We start from the raw sequence: 17,502 nt of genomic DNA, 5'->3' as shown, positions 1-17,502 counted from the left end.
TTTTACAAAGTCTAGTTTTCAACCCGAGTATCAACTACTCTCACAGGGTTTTAATGCAGGTCTTAAAAAGGAAGACATTATCGGTTTATTTAAACTTCAAAACAAACTAAATGATTATAATATTGAAGATATAATACAATTATTTTGTGATACACAGAAATCAAAATCGAAACCAAAACCCATAACTTGTATTCTCAGTGATAATACGGATGATATACCTTCACCTCAAGATTTAGATAAATCAAAAAAGAACCTCGTCATCTTTGATGATTGTGTTAATGAGAGAAACCAAACAGTAATGGACAGCTACTATACAAGAGGGAGACATTCTTCTTGTAATTGTATTTATCTTAGTCAGTCATATTTTCAACTCCCTCGACGCTCAATAAGAAACAATGCCAATACTTTTATTTTATTTAAGTTAAATTCAATAGATGTAAATAATTTTTGGAGAGATAATTGCTCTACGTTATGTAGTAAAAAAGAATTTGAAAATTATATGAAACACACGATTGGAAAATATAAATATATTGTTGTGAAACAAGATGAGATATTAAAGGATGTATTTTTATTTTAAACATAATTACATATATAAATGATAACTATTATTATTAATCTTGTGGGTAAATCTGCTTCAGGAAAGAACTTTCATAAATCTAAACTCTTGAATAGTAAAAATGAAAAGATTGCAAGTTTTTTTTTTAAACACCCTATGATTCGTTTTGTGAGTTCTACAACCAGAGCAAAGCGACCAGGAGAAGTAGAAGGGAAAGATTATTACTACATTTCAATGGAGGAACATATGCGATTGAGGAACGAAGGTCAAATATTTGAGGAGGTCTCTCTTGGTTCTACAAAATATTCACATTGTAAGAGTGAGTTAAATAAAGTAAAATCTAATGGTCTTGGGATTTTAGAAACTAATCCTGAAGGAATGAGACAAATTATTAAACAATTGTGTGGTGATGGAGTTAAGATTTTATCATTCGGTTTTGATATCGATGAGGAGACAACGCAAACGTATGAAAAGCAGAGATACAAGTATTAGTGAAGAAGAAATAACAACTCGTATTAATACCAATAAAGAATTTGATGAAATATTTAAAGAAAAGGATTTATTTCAACACATTTACTATAATGATGAAGAAAAGCAAAATTTTCCCATTGACCTTTACAATTCATTAAATGATATTTTTCAATACTAAATGAATGCCGAAGAAAGAGCAAGAAAGTTTAAGGAACATCAACAATTAGTTTCAAAAGTTGTTAAACAACAGGAAGGGATAAAGAAGAAACGGAGACAAAAACTGACTGGCGAAGAAGTCTTTGAAAGAAAACGAGAAATTCTTCAAACCACTTTTGAAAACTCAACATTCACCTACAGTTCCCACAGTAGAATTTACTCCAAAAAAACTTCAAATGATCAAAGATTTTAGTCAAATGACAGAGCAAGAACTTGGAGAATTACAATATGATGATGAAGGATTATTTTGGAAACTTGAGGAGGTAAATCAACCACCTAATTATGTTGTGGAAGCTCTTCAAAACAATGAATATTCGGCGGGTTCAAAAACCAGAGCAGGTCTCATTCCAACAGAAGAACCAGCAGTGTTCCATCTTGTGGAAGAAAAGGTATTGATATTTAATGATGAATTGATGTTCTTGAGTTCTACTCAACCAAATGTTAAATTAACTCCAAGATTAATGTTTCTTCTGACAAACCCCGGATTCAGCGGTTCAAAATATTTTGAGGAACCACTTGATATGGAAAGAGAGGAAGATAGGGTATATATTGAGTTGCTAAATGCACTTGATTATGGAGTTTCTGTTGCTGGTAAAAGTAAGAAGAATGAGAAGGAGAAACATATTATTGATGCTTTAAGTAAACTTGGTTCAGGTGTTTGTTTTCTTCCAAATGACCCATCACAATTAGTTAATAGGCTATTATTGTTGTTAGGTAGTAAGAAGGCTGGAAACAACAATTGTTTTAATGAAACATCCGCCATTTTAGACCAGTTGATGAATATGAAAATAATTAATAAATGTCAATACAAAGATATTTTATTAGATATTAAATAAGATGAGAAGCACAATTCTTAGTTTTAATTTTACAACGAGTGATTACACAGCATCATTCCCTTACCCACTACAACTTGACCCCTTACCTCATATGAGGCTTCTTTGTTGTCAATGGAGACTTACAATACCCTTTTTAATATCAGAGAAAAACAACAATTTTAGTTATAATCCAGGAAGTGGATATAAAACTATAACCGTTTCACCCGGAGCTTACGAGATTTCTCAAATATCTTCAGAAGTCTCTCGCCTTATGAAAGAAAAAGGTGATGAACCAAAAAATATTGTAATAGATATTCAAAAACACACTTCAAAATCAACTATTAAACTTAAAAATAATTATAAAGTTGATTTTATGATTAAAAATTCGTTCAGAGAGCTATTGGGTTTCTCTTCAAAAAAGATTGAAACTAACTGGACGTTTTACAGTGATATAATGTTATTCAAATATCCTCCGGTATAAATTCAGTATTAATTCATTGTGATTTGATTGATGGTGCTTATAACGATGGAATAAGAACAAATACAATATTTTCATTCAGTGCATACTCAACCCCGATTGGTTATAAATTTAATATGGAACCAAAAAATCTTGTCTATTTACCTGTGTCAGGAAAAACCATATACAGAGTAAATTTTAGGATAACCGACCAAGATAATCGTATGATATCCTTTAATGATGAAATTATATCCATCAGAATTCACCTGCATGAAGTTTTTCAATAAATAAATAATGGTTATTGTGAGAAAACACGAGTTGGGAAAATATAAAATAATTACAGGGGATGGGATGTTCCTTTCACCATACTATACAAGGTATGTGGGTAGAGGATACTATAAACCAAAGAGACAACGGGGTGTGGGTCATCAATTTAGAAATAAAGGAGATGGGATAATTGATACTCTTATGGGTATTGGTTCAACCATCCTTAAACATAAAGACCTAATTGGTTCAACTGCTTCTGCCGTGGGCTCCGTTGCGGGTGCTATAAAGAGTATAAAAGATGCTCAAAAGGAGTCTCATAAATTACAAGCAATCAAAGAAATAAAAAAAGGTAAAACTCAACTATCTTCACAAGAACGACAAAAAATCATTAAAATACTTGGGTCAGGGTTTCAACGATTTTAATACTATATAAATACAAGTATGGAAGCGATTGATAGTATCTATGATTTGGATGATACAATTATCATTTCAAACTCCACGAAAAAGGAAGACTATTTTAAGGTAAATGCTATAACAGGAACAGACTGGAATTCAAACGGAACAAAAAGTTTTGAAAAAATAATCAACAAACTTACTTGAATATAGCTGATAGTTTCTTGCTGTGTAAATTTAAATTCACTAAGGCTGCGAATAATACTAATGCTACACTCGTAAATGATTTCTTCTGGAAAATGTTTGATAGTGTTCGCCTGTATATTGGAACACAAGAGGTTGAAGCGGTTGATTTATGTCTCTGCTACATCTGAAATGATGAAATTTACACTATATTCGTTTGGTGATAGAATGGGTAAGGGAGCTGTTGAAGGTTTTATTCCTGATATGTCAACGGGTACAAACACAGACCCTGGTTATAGTCAAAGGAAGGCAATGTATAATGATGACACAAAACCAGAGAATAGTTTTACCGTAGCAGTACCTCTGAAAGGTATATTTGGATTTTGTGATTATGACAAAGTTTTGTATGGTCTTAAAATTAGATTTCAACTACAAAGGAATGATAATGTAAATAGGTTGCTTTTTGGGGTTGAAAATGCTTTTGGAGACAACAATAAATTTGTTATTAATGATTTGTGTTGGTATATCAGTGAATATACTCCTAATCTTAAAACGGAAGAGATGTTAAATAGAAGACTTAACTCAAAGAAACCGCTAAAGAAACGAGTTTCTTGGGAAAACCACATTTCCAAGCTGGCCTCCAAAGCCAGTCGCCGACTGGGCATCCTCCGTCGTGCGAAGTCCTTCCTCAGCACACCTGAGCTCCTCACCACATACAAGGCTTTCATCCGCAGCTCAATGGAATACTGTTCTCCCCTATGGGCCGGTGCTCCTGCCTCACACCTAGCTCGGCTTCACGCTGTTGAAACCAAAGCTTTCAGAATTATTGGAATCTCCCGCGATGAAGCTATCTCTGAGGGCCTTTCACTCACTCACCGCAGGCAGGTAGGTGGTCTTTCTGTCTTCTACCGACTCCTCTCCGGCCTTGCACCCCCAGCTCTCTCTGTGCTCTGTCCCCCAAATATTCCTACAGGTCGCACAAGATCTGCCAGCAACCCTCTGATGGTTAAACTGCCGAAATCTCGGCTCTCTGCTCACCTTCACTCTTTCATTCCTCTTTTCTCCCGCCTCTGGAACAAACTCCCTCACTCCCTTCAATCCCACTCCTCCCTCCAGGTCTTTAAAACAGCTGTTCACCACCATCTCTTATCTTCCCCCATCCAAAACCTTGATCTTTTCTACCCCCGCTAATTCACCCCAGATCCACCTTGTTTGAAATTCCAACTTCTTTCCTGGAAGTCCTGGCAGTGTCCATATGTTTTATACCTCTCCCACCGCCCCCTTCCCACGCCCCCCCCCCCCTAAAGCCCTCGCCCTCTCTCAGATCTTTCGATGTCTCCATGTCTCTCGGTCCCTGCTCTCAAATGTTGTGTTTGTGTCCTTCCCCCTCTCTCCCCATCTTGTCTACCGCTCCCTATGTTATATGTTTTATGTGTCGGTTTGTCTTTCTGTGTGATTAATGTTCGCTCTTTCACGAGCCTCGACCTTGTATACAAAAAAAAAAAAAAAAAAAAAAAAAAAAAAAAAAAAAAAAAAAAAAAAAAAAAAAAAAAAAAAAAAAAAAAAAAAAAAAAAAAATGTATCATACCTTAAAAGAAGATGTCAACACGTTAAACTGGAACACACTACCTACACTTGGAATTTGGGTGTTCTTCAAGGAAAGCCACGATACCTCTGGCTCATTTTTTAAAAACCAGATGGAGAGGACGGTACTAATAAGAATAATAAGAAAATTTGACGAAACAAATTAGCGCTGAGTGATAATGCTAAGGTAAAACAACTTCGGGTTTCTCTTGATGGCACATTTTATCCGCGAGATAGATTGGAAATTGATTGGGAAAAAAATGATTATGCGGAAGCCTTCATGTCCTACCAAAAGGTGTGTGAAAGTAATCTATCTATAATTCCAGTAATCTCTGTACGTTTGTACGTTTGTACGTTTGTCTGTGACCGCTGTTTCTCGACAACCACGGGTCCGATATACTTTTAACTTGCCAGGTATATTGCTGGGGACCCGAGGATGTGCCTTTTCAAGGTTTCATATTAATCGGACAATTACTTACCGAGCTATGTCCAAAAAACGATTCAACCAATCAGAGAGCAGCGAACTATCGCGTGTGCCGAACGTGGCGGACACACTCTGCCTCGGATGGCACATTTGAGAGCGTATTCATTTATTTCACGTTTGCAAACTATGTTGGCGTTAAACTATGTTTTAAAACTAATAAAAACGAATTTGCGATTCATTCGCTTTCCTGCGCGTTTGTGCACGCGATGGCGATTTCTTTACCAAACTCCGGAAGCCGTTCGCTTTGGACCAAACCATTGCATGTAAATAGAGGGGGGGGGATTGTCACCGGACTCGCAAGCCGTTCGCTTTGGACCAAACCATTTCATGTAAATAGAGGGGGGGGATATAATTTTAGATATAGATATAGTACGGGCAATGCCCTAGTGGTAATAATGATCCTATTTTGGATATGGCTGCGTTTCAAAAACTTTATACAATCTACGCAATTGACCTGAGTTCTCAAAAGGAAACTATGAAGTCTAATCGAGTGGATACTTCTCTATACATTGAAAGATGGGAGAGTGAAGAGGTTAATGCATATTGTTTGCTTTTGGAGGAAACAGAATTACAGATCAATACAGATAATGGTGTTATGATTAATATCACATAGGTTTTTTCTCATAAATAAATGGTTGGGGTATATGTTAATCAAATCAATCTTAATAAATTAACATCTTGTATTCAAAATCAAAAGCCTTGTATTATTAATGTTAATACAATTCAAAGAAAAGGAGCAGTAAGAATTGATGTTTTACTCACAAGAGAGCAAGTGAAAACACTAAATGATGTTGGATCACTTAAAATTAAAATGACGAAACCTATGTTAAAGAAATATTCAATAGACGAGTCAAGAGGAGGATTTCTCCCGTTTCTAATTCCTTTATTTGCTGGTTTAAGTTGGACCAACTATTTGCTGGACCAACTTCTATCTACTCATCCCAACTCTCTCTTCCTCATATGTGGTGATTTCAACTGTCATCATGCCAGTTGGCTGGGTGTGGGTACCTCTCTCACCAGCCATGGCTCCTCAGCAAAGGACTTCTGCGACTCACTGGGACTGACATAATCTGTCAATTTCCCGACCCGGATCTCGGTCAACGGAACATCTTCTCTTCTGGACTTGGTTATGACTAACTTCCCTGAAAATGTCTGCTGCTCTTCTTCTGCTCCAATCGGATTATCTGATCATGTCCTTGTTAAAGTGGACATCTCTCTGACCATCCTCAGGGAGCCTGCTCAGCGTCGACGAGTCTGGCATTTCACTCAGGCCAACTGGCACGGTCTTCAAGCAGCCATCAATCATCTGGACTGGTCTCCCATCTCTACCACCTCTGACATCAACTCATCCTGGGAATTCTTCCAAAGTAAATTGCTCTCTCTCATGCACAGATTTATCCCATCTCGTCTTCAGTTGTCATACCCTTCCTCCCGTCCATGGTACACGGAATCTTGTGGTGAGGCTGTTGCCCAGAAACAACTTGCCTTCGTCTCCTGGAAAGCAAATCCAACGGAAGGAAATCTCATTTCCTTTCACAAAGCCCGAAACAAGTGTGTGTCCACCCTCAGGAGAGCTAGGAAACAATATCTCTCCGTTCTCAAGACCGAACTCTCTTATCTGTCTCCCTCTTCCAAATCCTGGTGGCGTCTGGTCAAATCCGTTTCTGGTGTTTGTTCCCCCTCCATCCCCTCCCTTACCTCAAACGGCTACACAGCTGACTCCGCACGTGAAAAAGCTGAATGCCTCAACTCTGTGTTTGCCTCTAAATCTTGTGTCCCAAACCCATCCCTCTCTGTACCCACCATACCCAGTCGTACCCTGCTGCTCCTGGACTCCGTGTCCTTTCCTCCTGACGAGGTGGAAAAGTTTCTGTCAACCCTCGACTCTGATTCTGCAACTGGACCCGACGGCATCAGCCCACAGGTCCTAAAATCCTGCTCTGCCGCTCTATCTCACCCTCTCTCTGTTCTTTTCACCCTCTCTTTTGCTCAAGGTCAACTGCCATCTGCTTGGAAATCAGCCAACGTCACCGTTATGCACAAAAAAGGTGCAAAAACAGATCCTAGCAACTACAGACCAATCAGCCTTCTCCCAATTATCAGCAAAGTCATGGAATCCATCATTGCTTTGGATATGAAATCTTTCCTCTTCTCCAATGGCTTGATCTCTGATCATCAATTTGGTTTCAGACCAGGTCACTCTACTCTGGACATGCTGCTTCTGCTGTCTCAACAATGGATGGAGGTCCTCAATGCCAAACAGGAAATTAGAGCTGTCTCCCTCGACATATCACGTGCCTTCGACACGGTCTGGCACCCCGCTCTGCTCACCAAACTCTCCTCCTTTGGTATCCATGGAAATCTCCATGCATGGCTGGCGGACTTCCTCTCTAGTCGTCGTCAACGTGTGGCCCTGAATGGGTTTCTCTCATCTCCTCTTCCTGTTCAGGCTGGAGTTCCCCAAGGCAGTGTTCTGGGCCCCGTGCTTTTTCTGGTCTTCATCAATGATCTCTCTGACTCTCTTGAAAATCCTCTCTATCTCTTTGCTGATGACTGCACTCTCTGCCGCTCCATTCCTCTTCCCTCAGATCGGCAGTCTGCAGCCTCCTCACTCTCTGAAGACTTGGACAAAATCACAGATTGGTCAAACAAGTGGAACATGTCTTTCAATCCTGACAAATCTCACACTCTTACTATGTCTCTCCGAAAAGATCAACTGGACAACCCTCCCATCTACTTTCTCAACAATCCTCTCCAAGAAGTTCTGTCGCTCAAGCTTTTGGGTCTCACTATCTGCCATGATCTTTCTTGGGAAAACCACATTTCCAAGCTGGCCTCCAAAGCCAGTCGCCGACTGGGCATCCTCCGTCGTGCGAAGTCCTTCCTCGGCACACCTGAGCTCCTCACCACATACAAGGCTTTCATCCGCAGCTCAATGGAATACTGTTCTCCCCTATGGGCCGGTGCTCCTGCCTCACACCCAGCTCGGCTTCACGCTGTTGAAACCAAAGCTTTCAGAATTATTGGAATCTCCCGCGATGAAGCTATCTCTGAGGGCCTTTCACTCACTCACCGCAGGCAGGTAGGTGGTCTTTCTGTCTTCTACCGACTCCTCTCTGGCCTTGCACCCCCAGCTCTCTCTGTGCTCTGTCCCCCAAATATTCCTACAGGTCGCACAAGATCTGCCAGCAACCCTCTGATGGTTAAACTGCCGAAATCTCGGCTCTCTGCTCACCTTCACTCTTTCATTCCTCTTTTCTCCCGCCTCTGGAACAAACTCCCTCACTCCCTTCAATCCCACTCCTCCCTCCAGGTCTTTAAAACAGCTGTTCACCACCATCTCTTATCTTCCCCCATCCAAAACCTTGATCTTTTCTACCCCTGCTAATTCACCCCAGATCCACCTTGTTTGAAATTCCAACTTCTTTCCTGGAAGTCCTGGCAGTGTCCATATGTTTTATACCTCTCCCACCACCCCCTTCCCTTGCCCCCCCCCCCCAAAGCCCTCGCCCTCTCTCAGATCTCTCGATGTCTCCATGTCTCTCGGTCCCTGCTCTCAAATGTTGTGTTTGTGTCCTTCCCCCTCTCTCCCCATCTTGTCTACCGCTCCCGATGTTATATGTTTTATGTGTCGGTTTGTCTTTCTGTGTGATTAATGTTCGCTCTTTCACGAGCCTCGATCTTGTATACACAAAAAAAAAAAAAAAGGTGCGGCGGGAGCATTGACTTGTGGTATTTCAGCAGCGGTAAAAACTGCTAACAAAAGGAAGGCACAACTAAAAGCTCAAAAAGAATTGGAAAGACATAACAAGGAGTTGGAGAAACAAATTAGTGGAAGTGGTGTAATTGTAGATTTTGCTCAAAAACTTGAAAGTCTACCTGATAAAGTTAGATTGTTGGTTGGAGATATGCTTTCCTCTATCGCTCAAGCGGGTGTTAAACTAACTAAACGGGGTAATGGATTGTATCTTTCTCATAAATAAATGGATAAATGGTTTAAACAATTTGGAAAGAATACAACGTCAAATATAGAACTAGCTAAGTATTGTAAAACACTAAAAATTGATAATGTGGTTATTTGTATGAGAGATGAATTAATACATATAAATAAGAATACAAAGAATATTATTATGAATTTAGACACACAGAATGGTTCTCATTGGGTTTGTATTCATAATAGTCAGGATTTTTTTTTTTTTTTTTTTTTTGTATACAAGATCGAGGCTCGTGAAAGAGCGAAAATTAATCACACAGAAAGACAAACAGACACATAAAACAAATAACATCGGGAGCGGTAGACAAGATGGGGAGAGAGGGGGAAGGACACAAACACAACATTTGAGAGCAGGGACCGAGAGACATGGAGACATCGAGAGATCTGTGGGAGGGAGAGGGCTTTGGGGGGGAGGCATGTGAAGGGGGGGAGGCATGTGAAGGGGGGGGGGGGGTGGGAGAGGTATAAACATATGGACACTGCCAGGATTTCCAGGAAATAAGTTGGAATTTCAAACAAGGTGGATCTGGGGTGAATTAGTGGGGGTAGAAAAGATCAAGGTTATGGATGGGGGAAGATAAGAGATGGTGGTGAACAGCTGTTTTAAAGACCTGGAGGGAGGAGAGGGATTGAAGGGAGTGTGGGAGTTTGTTCCACAGGCGGGAGAAAAGAGGAATGAAAGAGTGAAGGTGAGCAGAGAGCCAAGATTTCGGCAGTTTAACCATCAGAGGGTTGCTGGCAGATCTTGTGCGACCTGTAGGAATATTTGGGGGACAGAGCACAGAGAGAGCTGGGGGAGCAAGGCCGGAGAGGAGTCGGTAGAAGACAGAAAGACCACCTACCTGCCTGCGGTGAGTGAGTGAAAGGCCCTCAGAGATAGCTTCATCGCGGGAGATTCCAATGATTTTGAAAGCTTTGGATTCAACAGCGTGAAGCCGAGCCAGGTGTGAGGCAGGAGCACCAGCCCATAGGGGAGAACAGTATTCCATTGAGCTGCGGATGAAAGCCTTGTATGTGGTGAGGAGCTCAGGTGTGCCGAGGAAGGACTTCGCACGACGGAGGATGCCCAGTCGGCGACTGGCTTTGGAGGCCAGCTTGGAAATGTGGTTTTCCCAAGAAAGATCATGGCAGATAGTGAGACCCAAAAGCTTGAGTGACAGAACTTCTTGGAGAGGATTGTTGAGAAAGTAGATGGGAGGGTTGTCCAGTCGATCTTTCCGGAGAGACATAGTAAGAGAGTGAGATTTGGCAGGATTGAAAGACATGTTCCACTTGTTTGACCAGTCTGTGATTTTGTCCAGGTCTTCAGAGAGTGAGGAGGCTGCAGACTGCCTATCTGAGGGAAAAGGAATGGAGCGGCAGAGAGTGGAGTCATCAGCAAAGAGATAGAGAGGATTTTCCAGAGAGTCAGAGAGATCATTGATAAAGACCAGAAAAAGCACAGGGCCCAGCACACTTCCTTGGGGAACTCCAGCCTGAACAGGAAGGGGAGATGAGAGAAATCCATTCAGGGCCACACGTTGACTACGACCAGAGAGGAAGTCCGCAAGCCATGCATGGAGATTTCCATGGATACCATAGGAGGAGAGTTTGGTGAGCAGAGCTGGGTGCCAGACCGTATCAAAGGCCCTTGATATGTCAAGGGAGACAGCTCTGATTTCCTGTTTGGCATTCAGGACCTCCATCCATTGTTGAGACAGCAGAAGCAGCATGTCCAGAGTAGAGTGACCTGGTCTGAAACCAAATTGATGATCAGAGATCAAGCCATTGGAGAAGAGGAAAGATTTCATATCCGAAGCAATGATGGATTCCATGACTTTGCTGATAATTGGGAGCAGGCTGATTGGTCTGTAGTTGCAAGGATCTGTTTTTGCACCTTTTTTGTGTAAAGCGGTAATGTTAGCTGATTTCCAGGATGCTGGCAGATGACCTTGAGCAAAAGATAGGGTGAAAAGAACAGAGAGAGGGTGAGATAGAGCGGCAGAGCAGGATTTTAGGACCCGTGGGCTGATGCCGTCTGGTCCAGTTGCAGAATCAGAGTCGAGGTTTGACAAAAACTCCTCCACCTTGTCAGGAGAGAAGGACACAGAGTCCAGGAGCATTTGGGTTCGACTGGGAAAGGTGGGAACAGAGAGAGATGGGTTTGGGACTAAGGATTTCGAGGCGAACACAGAGTTGAGGCATTCGGCTTTGTCACGTGCGATGTCAACTGTGTGGCCATTTGAGGTAAGGGAGGGGATGGAGGGGGAACAAACACCAGAAACGGATTTGACCAGACGCCACCAGGATTTGGAGGAAGGAGACAGGTTTGAGAGTTCATTCTTGAGTGAGGAGAGATAGTGCTTCCTGGCACTCCTGAGGGTAGACACACACTTGTTCCGAGCTTGGTGGAAGGAACTGAGATTTCCTTCAGTTGGATTAGCCTTCCAAGAGGCAAAGGCAAGTTGTTTCAGGGCAACAGCCTCACCACAAGATTCAGTGTACCATGGACGGGAGGAAGGGTAAGACAATTGAAGGCGAGATGGGATAAATCTGTGCATGAGAGAGATCAGTTTGCTTTGGAAGAATTCCCAGGAAGAATTTATGTCAGAGGCAGTGGAGATGGGAGACCAATCCAGACGATTGATGGCTGCTTGAAGACCGTCCCAGTCGGCCTGAGTGAAATGCCAGACTCGTCGACGCTGAGGAGGCTCTCTGAGAATGGCCAGAGAGATGTCCACTTTGACAAGCACATGATCAGAAGAACCGATTGGAGCAGAAGAAGAGCAGCAGACATTAGCAGGGAAGTTTGTCATAACCAAGTCTAGAAGAGAAGATACTCCATTGGCTGAGATCCGGGTCGGGAAATTGACAGATTGTGTCAATCCCAGTGAGTCACAGAAGTCCTTTGCTGAGGTGCCATGACTAGTGAGAGAGGAACCCACACCCAACCAGGTGGCATGATGACAGTTGAAGTCACCACATATGAGGAAGAGAGAGTTGGGATGAGTGGATAGAAGTTGGTCCATGTTGTCAGACATTGAAATGTAGATGGAGTCATCACTGTTTGGGGGACGGTACAGAACACATATGAACAAAAGGTGGGAGCGGAGAGGAAGCCATAACCAGAGGTACTCCTGCGGGTGAGGAGGAAAGAGAGCAGTGCAAGGAGAGTGAGGAAGAGAGTTTTTGACAAAGATAGCCACCCCACCACCAGGCCGAGGCTCAGGTCTATCATACCGGAGGAGGGAGTAACCAGGAAGAGATATTAAGGAATCAGAGACATCTTGAAGGAGGAAAGTCTCTGTTAAGCAGATCAAGTCTGGATTGTCAGAAGCAACCTGTATGGAGAGATCAGTCAGGTTTGAGCGAAGGCCCCGGATGTTTGAGGTCCATACCGTTAATGAAGAGAGAGGGGGAGCATCGGGTACAGGACAGGGGAGGGGAGGAGTAGGGTAAGATGAAGGATGAGAGGGGGAGGTAGGGAGAGCAGTTGATAGAGTTTCAGATGTTGCAGAAGAGTTCCAAGAAAGGGAAGGATGAGGAGGATGAAAGGTTTGCTGGTGAAGGGATGCGGCACAGTGAGGGGTTGTTTGAGGGGGGGCAGAGGAAAGTAGAAGGTTTGGGGGGGTGGAGGTATGAGATAGAAGGGAGACGAAGTGGGGAGGAGGCAGCTTGGGGGAGGAGAGAGAATTGGAGAGGAATGGTATGGGGGGAGAATTGAATGGGAGGGATTGGGGGGGAGTTTTGAAGGGGAGGAGTGAGGGGGGAGTTTAGGAGGGGAGGGGCAAGGGGGGAGTTTTGGAGGGAAGGGGAAAGGCGGGAGATTAGGAGTGGAGGGGCAAGGGGGGGGATTAGGAGGGGAGGGGCAAAGGGGAAGTTTAGGAGGGGAAGGGCAAGGGGGGAGTTCAGGAGTGGAGGGGCAAGGGGGGAGTTTAAGAGTGGAGGGGCAAGGGGGAAGTTTCGGAGTGTAGGTGCAAGGGGGGGGATTTGGATGGGAGGGGCAAGAGGGGAGTTTAGAAAGTGGATGATTAATGAAAGACGAACATTGATAACAAATTGGGTTTGTTGTGATTTTCAAGTTAGCAATCCGGTTCAGGATGATGGAGGAGGGATGGAATGAATGTGAATTTAGACCATGTAGTGAGGGAGACGTATAAGATATTGAATTTCTTTTTTTTGAAGTGGAATGAGTTGGAGAGGAAATTGAGAAAAGCCTTTTAAATAGGAAGAAAAACAGCGTGTTGTAATATACCACTGAATAAAAAACAGAAGGGGAAAGGTTAAACATATTTAAAAATATTTAAACAGAACTATGAACAATCTTATATGCACAAAAATACCAACGGAGGGAGAGCCGAGAGGGACCACCACGAGTCACGTGAACAGGGCAAACGGTGGATGGCAAGGAGATAATGGGGGTGGGGCGAACAGCACACCTGGACAGAAAATACAGGATGAGACAACAGTACACGTGGAGAAAATAAAATAAATGTTTTTGTTTTTTTTTTGTTTATTTTGGGGGGGGGGGGGGTGGGGAATTAGAACGTTAGACAGTATTATGTTCGGGGTAGAAGGGAAAAAACCAAGAGCCAAGCAAAACACACTTAAGTTAACAAAACACCGACGGGGGTACAACTACAAGGCCACACACAAGGGCAGAAAACGATTAATTAATTACGAGTTACAGGAAATTCAAACCAAAACTAACTATAATCAAACAATATCACATGGACGATAAAATAACGAATTGAAATTTGACAATCTATCTGGGGAAATGGGGGAGAAACACGTGGTCGAAGAACGAACGAACGAATAAGAATGAATAAACGAATGAGCACAGAGAAGGTAGTCTTATTTTTTTCTTTTTTTTGAGTTGAGATTTACATAAGGAAGTAGGCTTTGGGGTGGAAAGACTGCGAAAACAGAGAACGAAAGTTATTGGATCACAAACGACAGGCGCTGAGAGAAAAACAAAGCCTCAAGGTTGTACAGTGTACACTGTACAAGACCTCGAGACGACACGAATTAACGCGATTTTCAATACAGGTATGAAAGATTTGCACCGAAAATCTTTGACGGGACAATAAACGTACATACACCATAAAAGAAATACAGTTATAACGAAAATACAAATTGGAACAATGACTTAACTTCGATTTCGATGGAGAGCGTGGAGACCTGCGAAAAAACGAACCGTCGCCAGCAAGACCGGAAACGGAAGTCCCAAGAAGAAGAAGACTACAAGAGGATAAATATTATTTTGATAGTTATGGTATGCCACCACCTGTTGAAGTAATACAATTCTTACAGAATGGTGTTTATCAAACATTTCAAGTTCAAGAAATTAATTCTAAATGTTGTGGTCAATTATGTTTATGTATTATTTCAACTCAACAATAATGAAAATTTTTATGATATCATTTTAAATCTAATATAAATGACTTATGTTGGAAAAGATGGTTCTATCTTTGGAAAATCCTCTCAGGATATTGATTTATCAAATTATTATACAAAGGCACAGGCTGAATGACAAAAATATAGTGTAAGTAAAAATATTAATATGAAGAATACTTATAAATTAATCAATTATCCAAACCCTACAGATGCGAATGACTTAATTAGATTTAGTGATTTATCACAATATATATATTTAAAGAAAACAGCACGTTTTGTTAAACAAGTAAAATGTACAACCACAACACCTGGTTATACTGACCATACACCTTTCCTCATTGAATTTAACTACCTGCTTACAATTGAATTTTATAAAGAAGGACATATAGTTAATATGCGAATTAATAAATGGGGGTATGATATGCCTGATTTAGGGTATAATTGGTCTTTTTCAATAAACATAGAAGACCTACATGATTTGAATCAGTCTCGTAAAGAAGAATATTATCCACTTGGTGAGGATAAGGATTTATATGGAAGTACAATTAATAAACAACAAATACATGGTTTTAAGAAAATAAAAATATATGATAGTATAGCGATGGTTCGCATGACAAAGAAGGAAGGTAATGAGATAAGGATAGAAAGCCGAGGAATACAAACCGATTTGGTAGTGGGAAGATTGGGTGGTATTACCTGTCATAATATCAATCTCACATATATTTCTGATACATAAATGGCAGGAAGAAGACTACAAGAGAATTATAATTTTTGTATTCAAGGATACCTACAAGAAAAGGGTGCTCGGTATTACATACCTTATGACTTGGAGCATATACATGGGAATTTTGTCATAAAAAACTGGCCTTATACTGATATTGTTAAACCCACAAATAGAGACTTGTTTAAAGTATTAAATAAAAATGAACTTCTCAAAGTTATGAAATATAAAACTCTTTTAGAAATCGTCAACAAATCTTATTGGTATCCTATTATGAGAAAAATAATTATTGATACAAGAATATCTCAAAATCCAGATGAGTATATGTATAATATTCTTTGGGGTTCAAACTCAAGGGTAGCAAGGGATGAGGAAGGAGTTGAAGAAGAGAAGGAGGAAAGAGAGAAAAAGGAGGAGGAGGAAAGGGAGAAAAAGGAGAAGGAGGAAAGGGAGAAAAAGGAGAAGGAGGAAAGGGAGAAAAAGGAGAAGGAGGAAAGGGCGAAAAAGGAGGAGGAAAGGGAGAAAAAGAAGGAGGAGGAAAGGGAGAAAAAGAAAAAGGAGGAAAGGGAGAAAAAGGAGAAGGGGGAAAAAGGAGAGGGAGGAAAGGGAGAAAAGAGAGAAGGAAGAGAGGGAGGAAAGGGAGAAAAGAGAGAAGGAGGAGAGGGAGCAAAGAGAGAGGGAGGAAAAATATAACAAGATGGAAATCAGTGAGATTAATAAAAGATTGAAGGTATTACAGCAAATAAATCAAACTCAACGCACTGAGGAGGAAAATAAAGAAATGAGAAGTCTAATGAAAATATTATTTTCAAGAATAACGACGTCAATGTCTTCAGTTTCAGGGAGGAGATTTAAACGAGAAAGTGGGGATAAAGAAGAAGAAGAAGGAAAAGATTATGTGGTTGATGATGTCGGTGTAATTGACTTTAGTTAGTTTTATTTGTAAATAAATGGAGGAGAGAGTGAAGGCATTCCTTAGGATTCTTTATGTTTTAAAAATAAAGATTGAAATGTATATGTTAAAAACCAAAAAGGTTTTGATACTCTGTCGGAATTTTTCTGATAAATAAATATGAGTTATTGTCTCAAATGTAAAAAGAAAACTAAATCTAAAAATATCTTATGTTAAAGCTAAAAATAATAGAGTTTATCAAAAAGGAATATGTCAAGTGTGTGGCTCTAAAAAGTGCCAAATCATCTCTCCTAAAAGAGGAGGAGACATACAAAAGTTTCTGTCAGGAAGTAAATTTACAACAACTGGAATTCCAGGGGAATTACACCTTCCAGGGTATTCTTTCTGTGGTCCAGGAACAAACCTGGATAAAAGATTAGATGAGGCTGACAATCCTAAACCTTGGTCTAAACCTACAAATAGGGTTGACGAAGTGTGTATGAAGCATGATATTGCTTATGGGAAAACCACTACGTTGACTGAAAAACATAAAGCCGACAGAGAAATGTTGTATAATTTGTCTTTGATACAAAATCCAACGTTGAGAGAGAACGTTGATAGGTTTATTGTGAGAAATTTGATAAATGCTAAATTGAAACTTGGTCGTGGTTATTCCTCAAAAAACTATTAGGCTCTAATGATGTCATCAAGACTGAGGAGCTTTTGGCTGAAGAATTACACAAACCTATAATCACCAAGTTTAAAAGAAGGAAGGTTTATTCCAAAGACACTGACCACATATGGTCTGCTGATTTAATCGAACTAAATAATAAGGGATACAGGTATGCTTCAACCGTTATTGATTTGAGGAGTAGATTTGCTTGGGTTGTTCCCTTAAAAAATAAAAAGGGTGATACTTTAATGTTAGCCTTCCAACAAATATTTAATAAAAGTCATAGAAAACCAAAGAAGTTATGGACTGATGAGGGAACAGAGTTCTATAACAAAATATTTATGAAATTTCTTAAGGGGGAGGATATTAAATTATACAGCACCTTTAATGAAGGAAAGGCAGTTGTTATTGAGCGTTTTA

General features: G+C 40.8%; 1 protein-coding gene across 3 annotated transcripts in view; it reads left to right on the top strand.

Moving 5' to 3' along the window:
• GPKOW (G-patch domain and KOW motifs) overlaps window positions 1–17,502 on the top strand; it is a 106,559-nt gene that overhangs the window by 42,338 nt on the left and 46,719 nt on the right. The gene's annotated exons all lie outside the window — the stretch shown is intronic.

Source organism: Myxine glutinosa, chromosome 11, assembly GCF_964187855.1.
Source record: "Myxine glutinosa chromosome 11, kmMyxGlut1.1, whole genome shotgun sequence".
In the NCBI taxonomy this organism is placed as follows: Eukaryota; Metazoa; Chordata; class Myxini; order Myxiniformes; family Myxinidae; genus Myxine; species Myxine glutinosa.
The sequence above is the reverse complement of the archived record's forward strand: the minus strand, read 5'-3'. Positions and strand labels throughout refer to the sequence as shown.